Source organism: Patagioenas fasciata, chromosome 1, assembly GCF_037038585.1.
Source record: "Patagioenas fasciata isolate bPatFas1 chromosome 1, bPatFas1.hap1, whole genome shotgun sequence".
NCBI lineage: Eukaryota > Metazoa > Chordata > Aves > Columbiformes > Columbidae > Patagioenas > Patagioenas fasciata.
This window is the reverse complement of record NC_092520.1, coordinates 61,383,792-61,397,500: the sequence shown is the minus strand read 5'-3', so window position 1 is coordinate 61,397,500 and position 13,709 is coordinate 61,383,792. Positions and strand designations below refer to the sequence as shown.

The 13,709-nt window shown below is 36.0% G+C and overlaps 1 protein-coding gene and 1 long non-coding RNA gene across 2 annotated transcripts in view; both read left to right on the top strand.

Annotated features, from left to right (window-relative positions):
- The window catches only part of LOC139827672 (uncharacterized), a 19,838-nt gene extending 16,244 nt beyond the window's left edge, over positions 1–3,594 (top strand). Inside the window, exons 2-3 of the long non-coding RNA XR_011738595.1 lie at positions 1,227–1,614; positions 2,598–3,594. This is a non-coding gene — a long non-coding RNA (uncharacterized lncRNA). The remainder of the gene's footprint in view (positions 1–1,226; positions 1,615–2,597) is intronic.
- NALF1 (NALCN channel auxiliary factor 1) overlaps positions 1–13,709 on the top strand; it is a 472,983-nt gene that overhangs the window by 65,785 nt on the left and 393,489 nt on the right. The window lies entirely within an intron of this gene.

The window sequence follows — 13,709 nt, the reverse complement described above, 5'->3', positions numbered from 1 at the left end:
CAATTTATAGTTACCATCAAAGACTACAAAGGACATGTGCTCCTTTTTGCTTTGAAAATGTAATTATCATGTGTTAATGTAGTCTAGGAAGTAGGCTATCTTCTCACGCACAGATTCTTTTGAAAAATGGTGGAGAAAGCCAGGAGACCTAATTTCCTGTTTGGATTGCTCTGGGGTGTGTGTAGTAGAACAATGGGGAAATATAAGTGGTTAGTGATGTGATATGGAAGAAAATACTCTTGTGCTTTAATTCTGTCTTGGTTATGAATGTTTTAAGAATATTTTTCTTACTCTACAAAGGTATGAATTACAGGATGAAAGCCCAGAAAGGAAGACTTTTTAAACCTTTTGAGAGGAGTCATCATGTTTTAGTACAGTAATTCTAGAGTGAGTACAATGGAATCATGGTCTGTCTCTCTTGTGATACTAGACACTCTATTATTGGTCTTCCTTGTATTAATAACTATAGATTTAATGGTAAATAGTATTTCTTGCTCATTCAGATAGTACCAGTAACAGTGTCAACTAGTACTATGAAGGGCACAAGAACCTCTTACGCATATCCAAAAATCAAAAGTCATACTTCCAAATGGTAATTAAAGGGACAATTTCTGTGGTTTATGTATGTCAATAGTACTTTGCTCCTGATGCTGTGACTTTTACCTAAACAAATCTTAACTGTGATACCCTGTGTTTGGATGGTAAAGGTCTATCTGACTTTGCTTCCAAAACAGTGAACAGCTGAATGCTGAGTTGGAGCTCTAAAACCTGATGATTATAGTTTACACAGGTAGATAAGTAGACTGAGTTTGGCACTTTATCAAATAGGGAGACTGTACAAGAACTCCAGTTCAATTTTCTGTACCTTCACAAAAAAAAAAAAAAAACAAACCCTGAACCAACAACAACAACAAACCAACAAAGAAACAAACGAACAAACAAAAAGAACAAAAAAAACACCCCAAGAAACAACTTTCATAAATAAAGGTAGAATACCTTTTTAGTGGACTTTTTTCATGTTTATAAAGTTGAAAAGGTAAATCACAACAAAACCACTCAAATCTGAATTATATTATCAGATGGTGTGCTGATACCTTCCTTCTTTTGGGTAAGTTGTTTAGACAGGGAGATTCCAAAGAGAATTTATTACTTAGTGGGTGAAGAAATACTATGCTGAAGAAATAACTTATGCTGTTGGATATCTTTTGTTCATGCATTTTTTCCAGAGTTTTGTACCAAGTATATGAATATTTCAGAGAATCACAAAATCAAAGGCTGACTAAGGTTGGAACACGTCACTAGAGTCATCTGGTCCAAACTGCCTGCTCAAGCATCTTGAAAAGAAACTTGCTGCTGAACCAAAACATTATAGCCAGCTATATCTTACCAGTCAACTGAAGAATCACAAGACAGTTGAGGCTGGAGGGGACCTCTGGAAGTCATATGGTCCAGTCCCCCAGCTCAAGCAGGGCCACTGAGAGCCGTTTGCCCAGGATCATGTCCAGGCAGCTTTTGAATATCTCCAAGGATGGAGACTCCATAACCTCCCTGGGCAATCTGTGCCAGTGCTGGATCACCCTCACAGTAACAATAAGCTTTTCTTCATGTTCAGAGGTAAGCTGCTGTGTTTCAGTATGTGTTCATTGCCTCTGGTCCTGCCTCAGTGAATAGTGCCTGGCTCTGCCCTGTTTGCACCCTCTCTTTGTGTGTTTATACACACTAACACAATCCCTCCTGAGACTTCTCCAGGCTAAAGAGTTCCACCTCTCTCCACCATTCCTCACAGGAAACATGCTTCAGTCCTTTAAACTTCTTAGTAGCCCTTCCTTGCCCGTGTCTGTCTTGTACTGAGGAGCCCAAACTGGACACAATACAATTTGATCTCGTAGTTTGTTTCATGTAGCTTTTGGTAACTTAAGAACAACATGGTTCAAAATATGAACTTGGGCAGTAGTCTAGCTAAAGCTTTTTTTTTTTTTTCTCTTTTGAAGGTTTTGTTGAGGTTGTTTATCTTTAATAAAAACATTTGCCATATTTGTAGCATTTGAATACCATAAAATACAATTATATTGATTCTACTAGCAAAACATGGGAGCACATTGTATCATTGATTTTGCATGTAATAAGATTAAAATGGATAATTGAAAGGAGAATTTGGCCCATTGCTTCTGAAACTTAATTTTCTTCCTCCAAAACCTGTCTAGGCAGACCAGCTGGCTCCAGGCAGGACCTATTTAAGTGCAGAAATAGTATTAAGCCACCTTAATGTGACAAATGGCAAAAAGCACTTTGTAAAAATTTCATTCAGAAACAAAAGAGTGAATTGTTGAGTGAGCTTGTGAGGAAGAGAGGTTACAAGTGAATAGATTTTTATATCATGTCCAAACAGCTAACAAAAAACAAATTGGGGATCTGGCATAAGAAGATAAAAGAAATTAAAGATTTCTCGTTAAAATTGCCCAAATAACTGTCTTTTAAGTGCTAATTAGTGTAAAAATTTGATTTTGTTTCGATTCAAGTAAATATTCTGCAGCCACTGTTGGTTATGCTTTCACCTGCCCTCTGACAAGATGCTTATTTTCTTCATTCTTCCTTAGGAGATCTCTTGAAGAATGGACTCCACTGAAATAATGCACTTACTTTCTTAGTGACAGCTGCCAAGGTGCTGTCAAACCCAGCTGTCTCATTATTCCTCTTTCATTACATTTTCTTGTTATTCCTTGTACATAGCAGAAATACCATATTAAAGCATTCCCTGTGACTCGGTTATAATTGCACCCTCTGTTAGTAATTGCTCAGCCATTCAAAAGCTTTGTTGCAATATTTTGAAACAAATTGACATCATTCTAGTTCTGCAGTTAATCTGCTATTCAGAAAGGCATAGCAGGGGGATGTCTTATTGCTGTACTTTCTATGCATGGGTACTTTGGAAAGAAAATTAGCTTTGGAGACACTGTTTGAACATTTTAATGAAACCATTATACCTAAGAGACTGTAATTTCTAGATTTCAGTCTGGTACCAACTACCCCTGTTTATAGAATATTGTCATGGTCTGGTTGTGCACATCTTGATTTTACATTACATATTGTACATTTTTGTCTTCAGTGTGCATAGGAAGATTCACATTTTATTACATGAAGTGACAGAAATGCATGAAGGCATTTAACTGTCATACTAACAACTTGTATGGAAATTCTAGTGGAGATACATTATGCAAAGTATATTCTCTAAAATGTGACGGTCATGATTTTGTGGAATAGCTTTCTTTGACATTGTAGCATGTCAGAAGATAGTGCATATCACTAAACTGAAAGATCAAAAAACATATACTGTCTCCTTTATAACAGAAGATCCAATTCCCCTCTCAAATGTAACTTTCACATAGAGATTATGAAGGGTTAGCCTGAAGTACAACGTTGCAAAATGTGCAAGCAGCATTAAGAAACGGGAAACGTTTGTCTACATATTTGTATTTAGGAGCAATAAATGTCATTGACAAAACCCAACTTTGACTTGAATTATAACATTCTTTCTTTGCCTGACTGTGAAGAGTGGATCAAGTACTGACAAATGAATATGAATGATAATTTTCCAGACAGCATGTAAGCAGCATTTTGACAGTTAAGGATAACCACTATTTAAAAAAGCATTTTCTACTAAATCTTGATTTGAAAGTGAATGGAGTTTTAAAATTTCATATTTCCCTGTTCTGCTTCATACCCTGGCAATCAGTGTGGTATGACTTGGTTGTAGCTTTGTCTTCCAAGCTAGTGAGGTATTGTCAGGGCTGTAAAAAATAAAATTATTCTTCAGAGTGTTTTGGTTTTGTGTGCATTGTTTTTTTGGTTGGTTGGCTGGTTTGTGTGTTTGGTTTTTTTTTATTTTTTTTCTATGAAGATTTACATTGAGTTTATACCAATTGCTTTCCATTTTGTGAAAAACTTTCTTCTTACAAGGACCAAGTAAACAGTGAAAGAAATGTGCTAAATGTCAGGATTGTGGCCATTTTCTTCCCCCAGTTCTATCTCCTGAAGAAAAAATATCAAGAAACTCAAGAAAATTTGAAAGGTTTTAAAAACCAAAATGGCATATTGCATGGTAATGCAACCACATCATCAATTTGTTTATTTCCTTATGCATCAACGCATGCAGTTCTCAGAATATGTCTTTGCCATTCTGTAAGAAAAGTCAATAGAAAGTTTATAAAATAGACAGACTTTTAGATATTTAGATTAGATTTTTTTTTCTTTTTTACTTTTTAAAGATAGTTCTTAGGTCTGTTTTCTTTGACTGTGTCTGTTTTACTTAAAGTAGCACACTCTTTTTTTAAAAGATATAGAGATTTTTAGACTTTAATAGTTGCTCATAACTATTCAGCTTTACCTTTTGTACTGAAAATAACAGATAGAAAAATATTTACTTGAAAAAAAGCTGTTTAAAAAAAACTATTTAAAAGACTATTTATTCATTGATAAAAAACTTTACCTAGGTTTGAGGCTGATTCACAGGACCAAGTGGATAGAGCACTGAATAATTTACATGGAGAACTATGTAGTGATTTCTAAAAAAAACAGGGCCAATTTTCATTAATATCATTGGAAAAATGCCAATTATTTTCAGCCAATTTATTATCACAATAATACACAGTATGTTCTGAAAGATTTGACATTTGATTCAATATATCCACATTTGCATTTATTTTCTTAAAATTGACAGATGAGATTCTGGGCTATTCTTCTAGGAAGCCTCTTCCTAATAATGTTATGCATCACTGGAAAGGACTGTCTTTCATGACAGTCAAAATTACTGGGTCTCATTCAATTTTTTCTAAATGTACAATGAATTTGCAACCTTTTCATAATTGCTCTACATGAAACAGGACTCAGAACATGAAACCATCCTTTTTTGAAAATTGTCTCTGTAATTTGTATAATTAGTTTTTTTACAGGGGTTGGTTTGGCTGTTTAACTTCTAAAAGAAGGACTGTATTTAGGTGTTATTTTAAGTTGGTTTCATTTTGAAAATTTATAATAATTGCAAAAGTTTCTGTAATGAAACAAACAAATACTATAAGCAAAAATTAAACTCAGACTTTGCTCTTAAAGTTTTCTTTCTTAGAGTTAGATATCTGAATTTAAAATTAATTCCTTTAGGCATAAGTGACTTGAACTGTATCTCCAGTAGGAAGTGATTCAGATCAACTATATGTGCCTCAGTTATCTTTCTACTAGGAAAAACCTATTTAACTAGCAAAAGCTTTGAATAACTAGGGGGAAAAACGGTGAGCCCACAGCACAGCAATGGACTTTAATTTGTTCAGTTAAAAAAGACACAATAATTAAGACACGAAATCCAGACTACTCTGGGAATATTGACTATACAGTCAACTAATTTAACCTTGTTGCAGTGACATAATTAGTATTGATAGAAATGACTTAGAATTCCACTTATTTAACTTTTTATAGTTTCCTACAAATGGTTCTTTTTTGGATGTTAGCTTAGTCAAAGTAATTTGACTTGAAATTGACACACTTAAAGCCCACCATACTGGTTTTTAGGATGATCGTGTTTTGCTCTACTTTTAGAACGGACATGTTAAAAATTGCTTGCAATATTTCACTATTACTAAACGTGGCTTTATATTTCCTAAGTATGTCTGATTTGCATTTATCAGAATCATTGCTTTAAAGTTAGCAGTAGTTGTTAATTTGCCAGAAATTTCCATGTGCTTTATATTTTGAAGACTTTGGTCTTTATTGTGTTTGTATATTTTCCCACCTGCTTTAATTAGAGAACAGTAATTTTGTTTTCTTATTACTGGAATATTATGTTGAGATCTTGAGAGAAAACAAAACAAAATAAACAAACAAAAAAAACCCCCAAAACAAAAACAAAATAAAAAACAACATAGGCTGAGGAATTCATTACAATATCCTTTTCAGACTTTAATCAAGAGTTTTTCCTTAATACAACTTTGGGGAAATCTTAATACATTCCTACAGAAAAATACCCTGTGTAGTAAGTAGTGCAGCTAACTGTGGGGCTTGCATAGATGATGATACACCTAATATTTGAATTTGATTCACTTAACATTGGAGGCCACCTGCGAAAATGGCCTCTACTTCCTTCCATCATGGAAAAAGAAGAGGTGCTCTCATCTTTTTAAAGGTGTACATTTATAATTCCTATTAGTTCTGAAGCTGCATATGGACTCTGAAAATGAAGCCCAGATTCTTTACCACAATCTTGAAGCAATCGTGTATATAATTTTCCATGCATTCCTTCTTGTGTATCAGGATGCTTCCTGCAAATATTTACATCTTCACTTTCAGTATTCCTCTGAAACAAAAAGGTGTGAATGCATGCACATATACACACATGCCTACAAACATATATACACACACTCTAAAATAAAAGCTTCATGACTTAAAATATTGTTGGTTCCAGAAAAGGTAAATACTCGTTTGAGAAAAGAAAAGGCAGAGAAGGAAACTGTTTTCCCTGTCATCTGTAATGAGGCACAGAAAATGAGTTTAATTAGTCTAATCATGGGTACTGTCTCTCCACAAAAAACAGAAGTTCCCTGACCTGTCTACTTGTCTGCTGTGAAAATGGCAGTTCAGCTGCTGGAATCTGGGCTGTTCTATAGCAGGCCTGTAAAGGCTATTTATCATTACTCTCTGGCAGGTAATGTCATAGCCTTCAATCAAAGGGCTTTAAGATCATGCAGTTTCATTCCAGAAACAGATGGGACCCACAGGACTGGATCTGCACAGTATGAAACAAGTCTATCCAAAAAAGTATTTGTGTGCTTGGATCTGTGGTATGTAGTAGTGTAAAATTATAATAAGTTTTCTAATCTGTAATTCCTTGAGAGTGATCTCAAACCAAACTTGACTTTAGGCTTTTATCCGCATAAAAAGTTTCTGAGGAAAATATCAATTTTTGTATGGGTACATTCTTTACATTCCATATTTATTACTATTCTTACAGTGGGTAACAGGTATATTTTCTGATATACAATCAGATACACAAAATGCTTGTTGATTACACCCAAGGCCTTTCAGAGTATTTTGAAAGCTTCTTAGATCTACGGACACAAAGAATTCATGATGCTATGAAACAAATGAACTTATATACTTTTAGTACACTTATTTTATCATGCTTATAGTTTTGTAACAATGAGGACACAATTGTTTTTCTTTAATTAGGATTGTTTTATTGATTGTACTCCTACTTACTCCTTTTTCCTCTGGACTATTTTAAGCAAATGTGAAGGTTATATATTGCACAATGCTTCATGAAAAATGAAAATACAGCAAGGTCCTCACATTGTTTCTTGAAACTGTGCTTTTTTTTTTTTTTTTTTTGTCTTTACCTTTAAATAATTGACATTTAGTACTGGTGTTGTTTGAGCAACCATAAATTAACAAGTAACTACAGTAACAAAGCCTGAGTTGTTCTTAGATTTATCAGTGAGGTCACTGAACATAAATTTCATAAGCATATTAATTCGTTTATCATGAGAAAGTGGGAAGGTGGGCAGATATACTGGAAAATCAGTGAACAAAGATATGACGTTGTAGGAAATACAGAGGAAATGCTATGTGCACTAAGTCATTATAAAAAATTATTTTTGAGAGTCTTCACAGAGATAGTGTGGCATCATGAATAGGGAAAGGTAGCTGACATCACCAAACAGTTATCATCCAAGGCTGTAACTGAACAATAAGGATTTCTGCTGTAACACCTCCAGAGAGGGCCTCGTGATTGGTATTGAGTTGTGCAATTGATTGGTCACCTGGAGCAACCTGCCCAGAGTTCATATATTACTGAAATTAAAGCAAGGCTTCTCTTCATTGACCGGATCAGGGGGAAAGCAGTTGGGAAGAATAATGAGAGTTGATGTTATAGCTGAGTATCAATAACATCATAAATAGTGCAATCAATAAATGACTGTGTCAGATGAAGACCACTTGAGGCACTGGAACTTGAGATATCTAATTTGATGGTTGAAAGGTATGGAGGCACAGTCTCAAAGGCAAGAGCAATAGATCCAGCGCTCTCTGCAAGTACAGGAGGATACCTGCATGAGTGATAGCAGGGTCCAGCCCAGGATGCTTCCCTGTATATCAGATACATGGTGTATGTATGTCAGATGCTAACTTATTAATGATAGCAGGTAACCTCTGATATGGAAACCTTGTTAAGCTTATACTTCTTATAGATATGCTCGGTATCTCATAATAACACTGATGGTAGTCAGGGTTCTGTGTGCAATTTATGAGAACAGTAAAGTTACTGGCAGCACTGAAATCAGTAGGAGATCTCCCACTGACATTAACAACACCAAGTTAATACCACTGCAGACTGATTCTGTATTAAATCAGTTACCATGGATATGCATTCGGCAGTTAGGCTGTTTATATAAGGAGAATTAGCAATCTGAACAAATGCAAGATAATAGTTCACTGGAAATATCCACCAAAAAGGAGAAGAACCTTCTCCCCTTCCCAAACAAATGAATAAAAAAAGGAATGTGTTAGAGTCTCAGGATGGATTTGGCTTTGTTATTGCTAAAAGGATGCAGACTCAGATTACACAGAAGTGCAGGTGCCTAACCTTTACTTAGTTAAGGACTTAAATGACTTTATAGGTCTGAGCCAAAGAAGTGTTTAATTAGATACTTGAGGTCATTCTGTTGTGATTTCATAAACTAAAGACAAAAGCAAACTAGGAATTCCATCATCCCAGCTTGGTGAATGTAGGACAAGTATAAAGAGATAGGACAACACTTTCCTTGGTTTCCTGTACAGTGAACAGGCTCAGAGATTATGTGATATGTGACAATTGTCTGATAACTTTTCTATGTGATTGAGAGCTGCTATTGTAGCAATTCTTGCATTGCTCCAGACACTGCTGGTTCCACCTTACCTGCACAAGAGCCTTGAAATCCACCACAATGCAGGATTATTGCAGTCCTATACATTGCTATAGAAAGGTAAGATTGGGATTTCTGGTGGAAATCTTATGCACTACTTAAAACAAACAACAAAACAAATATTATATGCAGATCTTTAAAAATGTTTGTTTATTTAAAAAGTTAATGCTTAATGTTTTGAAAAAGTGGGCAGACTCTGAAGTGATTAATAATGTGTATAAAATAATAATTGACAGAGAAATCAAGAAGACCACAGGGAAGAAACAGAAGAATAAATGTCAAAAACAATGAGGAGGTTGTAGAATGTTGATGCAAATGAAAAGGGGAAATATTAACAGAAGAAAATGAAACATTATGTTCTGAAATGCTTAACTGAATGATAGTCCTAATGAAAGGAAAAACAGATTTAATAAAAAAAACCAAACACATACAGCCCTTTACAATTTGGTTATTAATCAATTTAATATGAATCTGCTGTGCAACAAATAAGAGAGCAAAGGCAGGGACACATATTCCCCTTCTGCTACAGCTTCCTTCAAGCTGCAGGTGCAGCTCAGGCAATCTGTGCAGTCTCTGTGCACACGTTGAGCTGGGGAATGGAGAAGGCCAGTGTGCGGATTCGGTCTGTGCCTGTGTAGGAGGAAGGGAAGGCGAGGGGAGGTGACTGCAGCAGCTGGTTTCACTGCCATTAGTTGAGGAGGTGGGCAGGCAGGTACGCTACTGTGCCAATGCAGTGCTGTGTAGCCCCACAGACAGAGCTTGGTCTTCTAGTGTTTTTGCTAGACACTTGCGCCTGGGGGCTGAGCCTGATTTTAAATGCAAATAAATTTTGGGAGGAAAGTGTTTTCCCAGCAACCGCCTCTTTTCTACATTGTTCACTTTAAAGAGTTGCTACTAGCCAAGAGGGTTGGAAGTCGTATGAAAGTGGAATGTGATTTTCACAAAACTGTGATTCTCCACAAGTGAAAAAGAAATTATTTTGCGAAGTGCCTGCCTTATTTGGTTGTGTTAGGTATAATTTGTTACTCTTCAGGGACTGCATTGGTTTATTCTTGAGTGCACCTCCTAGATGCACTATAATATTTTTTTTCTGATAGAGCCAATGAAAGCTGTGTGCCAGAGATACATCAGGAGCTGCTAAGAAAAGGAGAACAGAACTGAAGCTGAAGCTAGTATGAAATACTTCAGTAGCTAGGCAGGTATGATACAATAATAAAATGAAAGTAAAGGAAGTATTCTGGTGAAGAACATAAAAATAGTTTTGGGTTAATGACTGTAAACATGCCAAAAATGCATGCCATTTTTAACATTATTATTTTTTTTCAGAACTGATTCTCTTTTCTTCATCTTTTCTGAGGTAATAGGAGAAGTGTTATCCTATTTAAGTATGGAGAAATTCTGGCAGAATTAAAATTACAATATACAGTTAACTCTGTGAAATATTCTGAAGAACGTGATTTTGAGATTAGCTTGCTTCCTTGCTCAGATATGAATACAGACACAGACACACACCCATGCACTTTTGTGCATCTTAATGGTGTAGCTCTGGGAAAACTGTGTTATTCAGACTAGACTCTTGGGTTATAGGGAAGAAAATGAGTATATACCGCTGTAATCGAAAGTCGATTACCCTGAATTGTAGAGTAACAGAAGAAAAGAAGATTGTTTTCCTGTCTACCCTCCCAAAGCTATTTCTTGCCTCTTAAGCAAGCACTAATTTTTGGCAGAGATTTTCACAAGGTCTTTTAGGAAATCCTTGCGGCATACAGCTTTAGCCTTCAATTTGATTTGATTTGATTTGATTTTCCATTTGCCTTTCCTCTACCAGCGTTTACCTCTGAATTATAGGGTTCACAAGAAGCCTCCTCAAGCTAGCAGACTTGTCCTGACATTTTCTTTTTTATTTGTCCTGTCCTTTACTTTCAGGGTTAACCCAAACCCTAGAGAAAGTGCAAAGGTGCATCCAAAGGTTCATCCACGTGTGCAGTATCACAGACCTGCATGTAATCCATAGAGACAGAGTAAAAACTGTGTTGCCAAAAGAGCTGGTAACAAAGTGGCCATGTAGATTTGTGTACTACTACATGGTAATGTGCACTGGGCCAATATATTTAAAATGACAGAAATTATTACTACATTGGAATGTACTTGAAAGGGATCTACACCAACCTGTAAATTGGAATTTAAGCTAGCTAATTGGCTGGAAGCTAAGGAAAGTAATTTGTCATGCACAATGCTTTGCCAGTATATTTATGTAGGCTTAATTTCAAGCACTTTCCAAATATTTCAGTCCTTTACAAATGCTTCTATGCTGTGTTGATTTTGTACTGGTTTTAACTGGGATAGAATTAATTTTTTTCATAGCGGCTTGTAGAGCGCTGTGCTTTGGATTTGAGACCAAAACATTGTTCATAACATATTCATGTTTGTAAAGCCTTGCTTTACCTATTAAACTGTCTTTGACTCAACGGACAAGATTTCTTGCCGTTACCCTGCCGATTCTCTCCTCCACCCACTAGGAGGGTGTGAGGGGGTGTCTCTGTGGGGCTTAGCGGCCTGCTAGGGTTAAACCATGACTACTTTGGAAATACTTTCTGGCATTTACTAGGCTGGTAGAAATGAATAAACTGAAGCGATATTTCAGAACAAGTTCAATATTACTTTGACTTGTAAACAAGACATTCACCACTGCTTCTAAGAGGCAGAGAAAAAACATCCTTTCTTATTAGTTCTTATTAACAGACCAGCAAAATAATGTAGAGTTCCTGCTCACATTGACTTTTTTCTCTGTAAAATGCAGGTCTTTTGAAAGTATACTTGCGAAAACTAGATGAATAGAGCAGTCTTTGGTGCTTTAAATTCCATTATCTTGTTGGAGTGACTTGGAGATTTAAGTGCTTCCCCGAATTTATTCATACAAGTTGTTTTGCCTTTTTACTTGGTCATAACTTTCTACTTCTGCATAACTAGAGTATCACAGGTACCTCGACCTACTGGAACTGCAAAAATGATATGCAGGAGAATAGTACAAGCTTGAAAATACTCTATTGTGGTTATTTTTAAAAAGTGTGCACTTTCAGTGGTATTTTTGGAGTGTCTATGTCTTGTGGTGTGATGAAAATCTGAAAATTCCAATTAACACAAAGAGAAAAAAAAGATGAAAGATTTGAGAATAGAACTCTGTTTAATTCTGTCTTCTCAGCTAGTGAGTTTCCTGTAAATTGATGATTGGCATATTGAGCTGAACTTAAAATGGACTGTAGACTATTTTTATGTCATTCTGGCAGTATTATCAGTAAAGGTCCAGTACGCCTGCCACAATATTATTCAGCGTTGAAGTGTGAGCAAATACTTGCATAGCTGTGATCTAACTGAAGTTTGAGTTTTAGGTTTCTATCCATGCAGCAAATGCTACTGTGGTAAAAATGACAGCTTTTCCATGTTTGCAGATTTTTGTGATTGCTCTGTTCTTCTTGTCCATATGTAAATGCTATGAATGCCAAGCAGGATTAACTCAAAAGTGAGTAAGAACTGGATGAAAGCCCAATTACCTGATGCCTCTATGAAGCTAAGACAACAATATCAAACCAAAAAATAAAATGCTCAACCCTCCATTTCACATTAATTTCATTGATCAGGCTCATTCTTTTATATGCCTTTTTGGATATGCTGTTGATGAGTTTTGATGAACACCTATGCCATATAAACTTAGAAATTACTGATCAGTACTAGATTTGCCCTAATACACATAACTGATGGTGAAAACTTTCCTTAGAGGCAGCATGCTGGAACAGAAGAAGAGCATATCTATTGAGATGTGTCTCCAGTAGACTCTTGGCATTGTAAAGTGTATTGCCTTAAGTTAACTTTAATTCATTAGGAAAGCTTTTAAGTAAATGTCTTGACTGTAGGCAGTCCTAATCATTTCATAGTTTCCACTGAATCACTTGATGCCTTTAACATTTGGGAATAAGTCTCCTAATTACATGCCAAACTAGAAAATATATTAATACATTCATAAAGGATATTGGAGCTGGCTTCCTCACCTTCTGAAAAAACCTGAAGCCCGGATTTTCTTGTTGATTAAAATTATATTTTTATCACTGGATAAGTGGGTTTAGACATAGCTAGTTTAAGATTTTCAATAACATATAGGATTTGATCTCATGGCTGTTAGACTCCTAGATTTCTTCTCTTTCCATGATCAGGTACCTGTAACATTCTCACTTTTGTGTCAGACAGCTAGCAGTTCATTTCCAACTCCAGGACACGGTGTGAGCAGACATCCACATGCAGAGGACACTACGCGGAATCTTAAAGCAGGTACTTACTGGGTAAGAGAGGATTGTCCAGATGGAAACTGCAGGAGCCTGATGAAGGTTTGGTTGCACTCTTATCCCCTGCTTTTCTCTCCACTCTTTCCAACACACTTATATATTTCTCAGAATTCTCTCTCATACACCTACAGCAAGCTGGATTGATTTAGAATGAGCTCCTGTGTTATCCTGACTCCCATTAACAGCAAGGGCACCATTCTCCAAATCAGACTGTGGCAGATGTAAGAGCTGACAAGTGGCTGGGCAGACCTATCTACACAAACCATTAGTCCCCGTCTCTTCCAGGAAACAACTGCAAATCACACAGAAATGACCACAGAATGATTCTAGACTATAGTCTCCTAGCTGGGAAAGCTGACATAAAGTGTTTCAAGGCTTGCTTATTTCTCTTTTTCATTCTTATGGCTGCCTTTAGGAGCCTAAAAGCCAT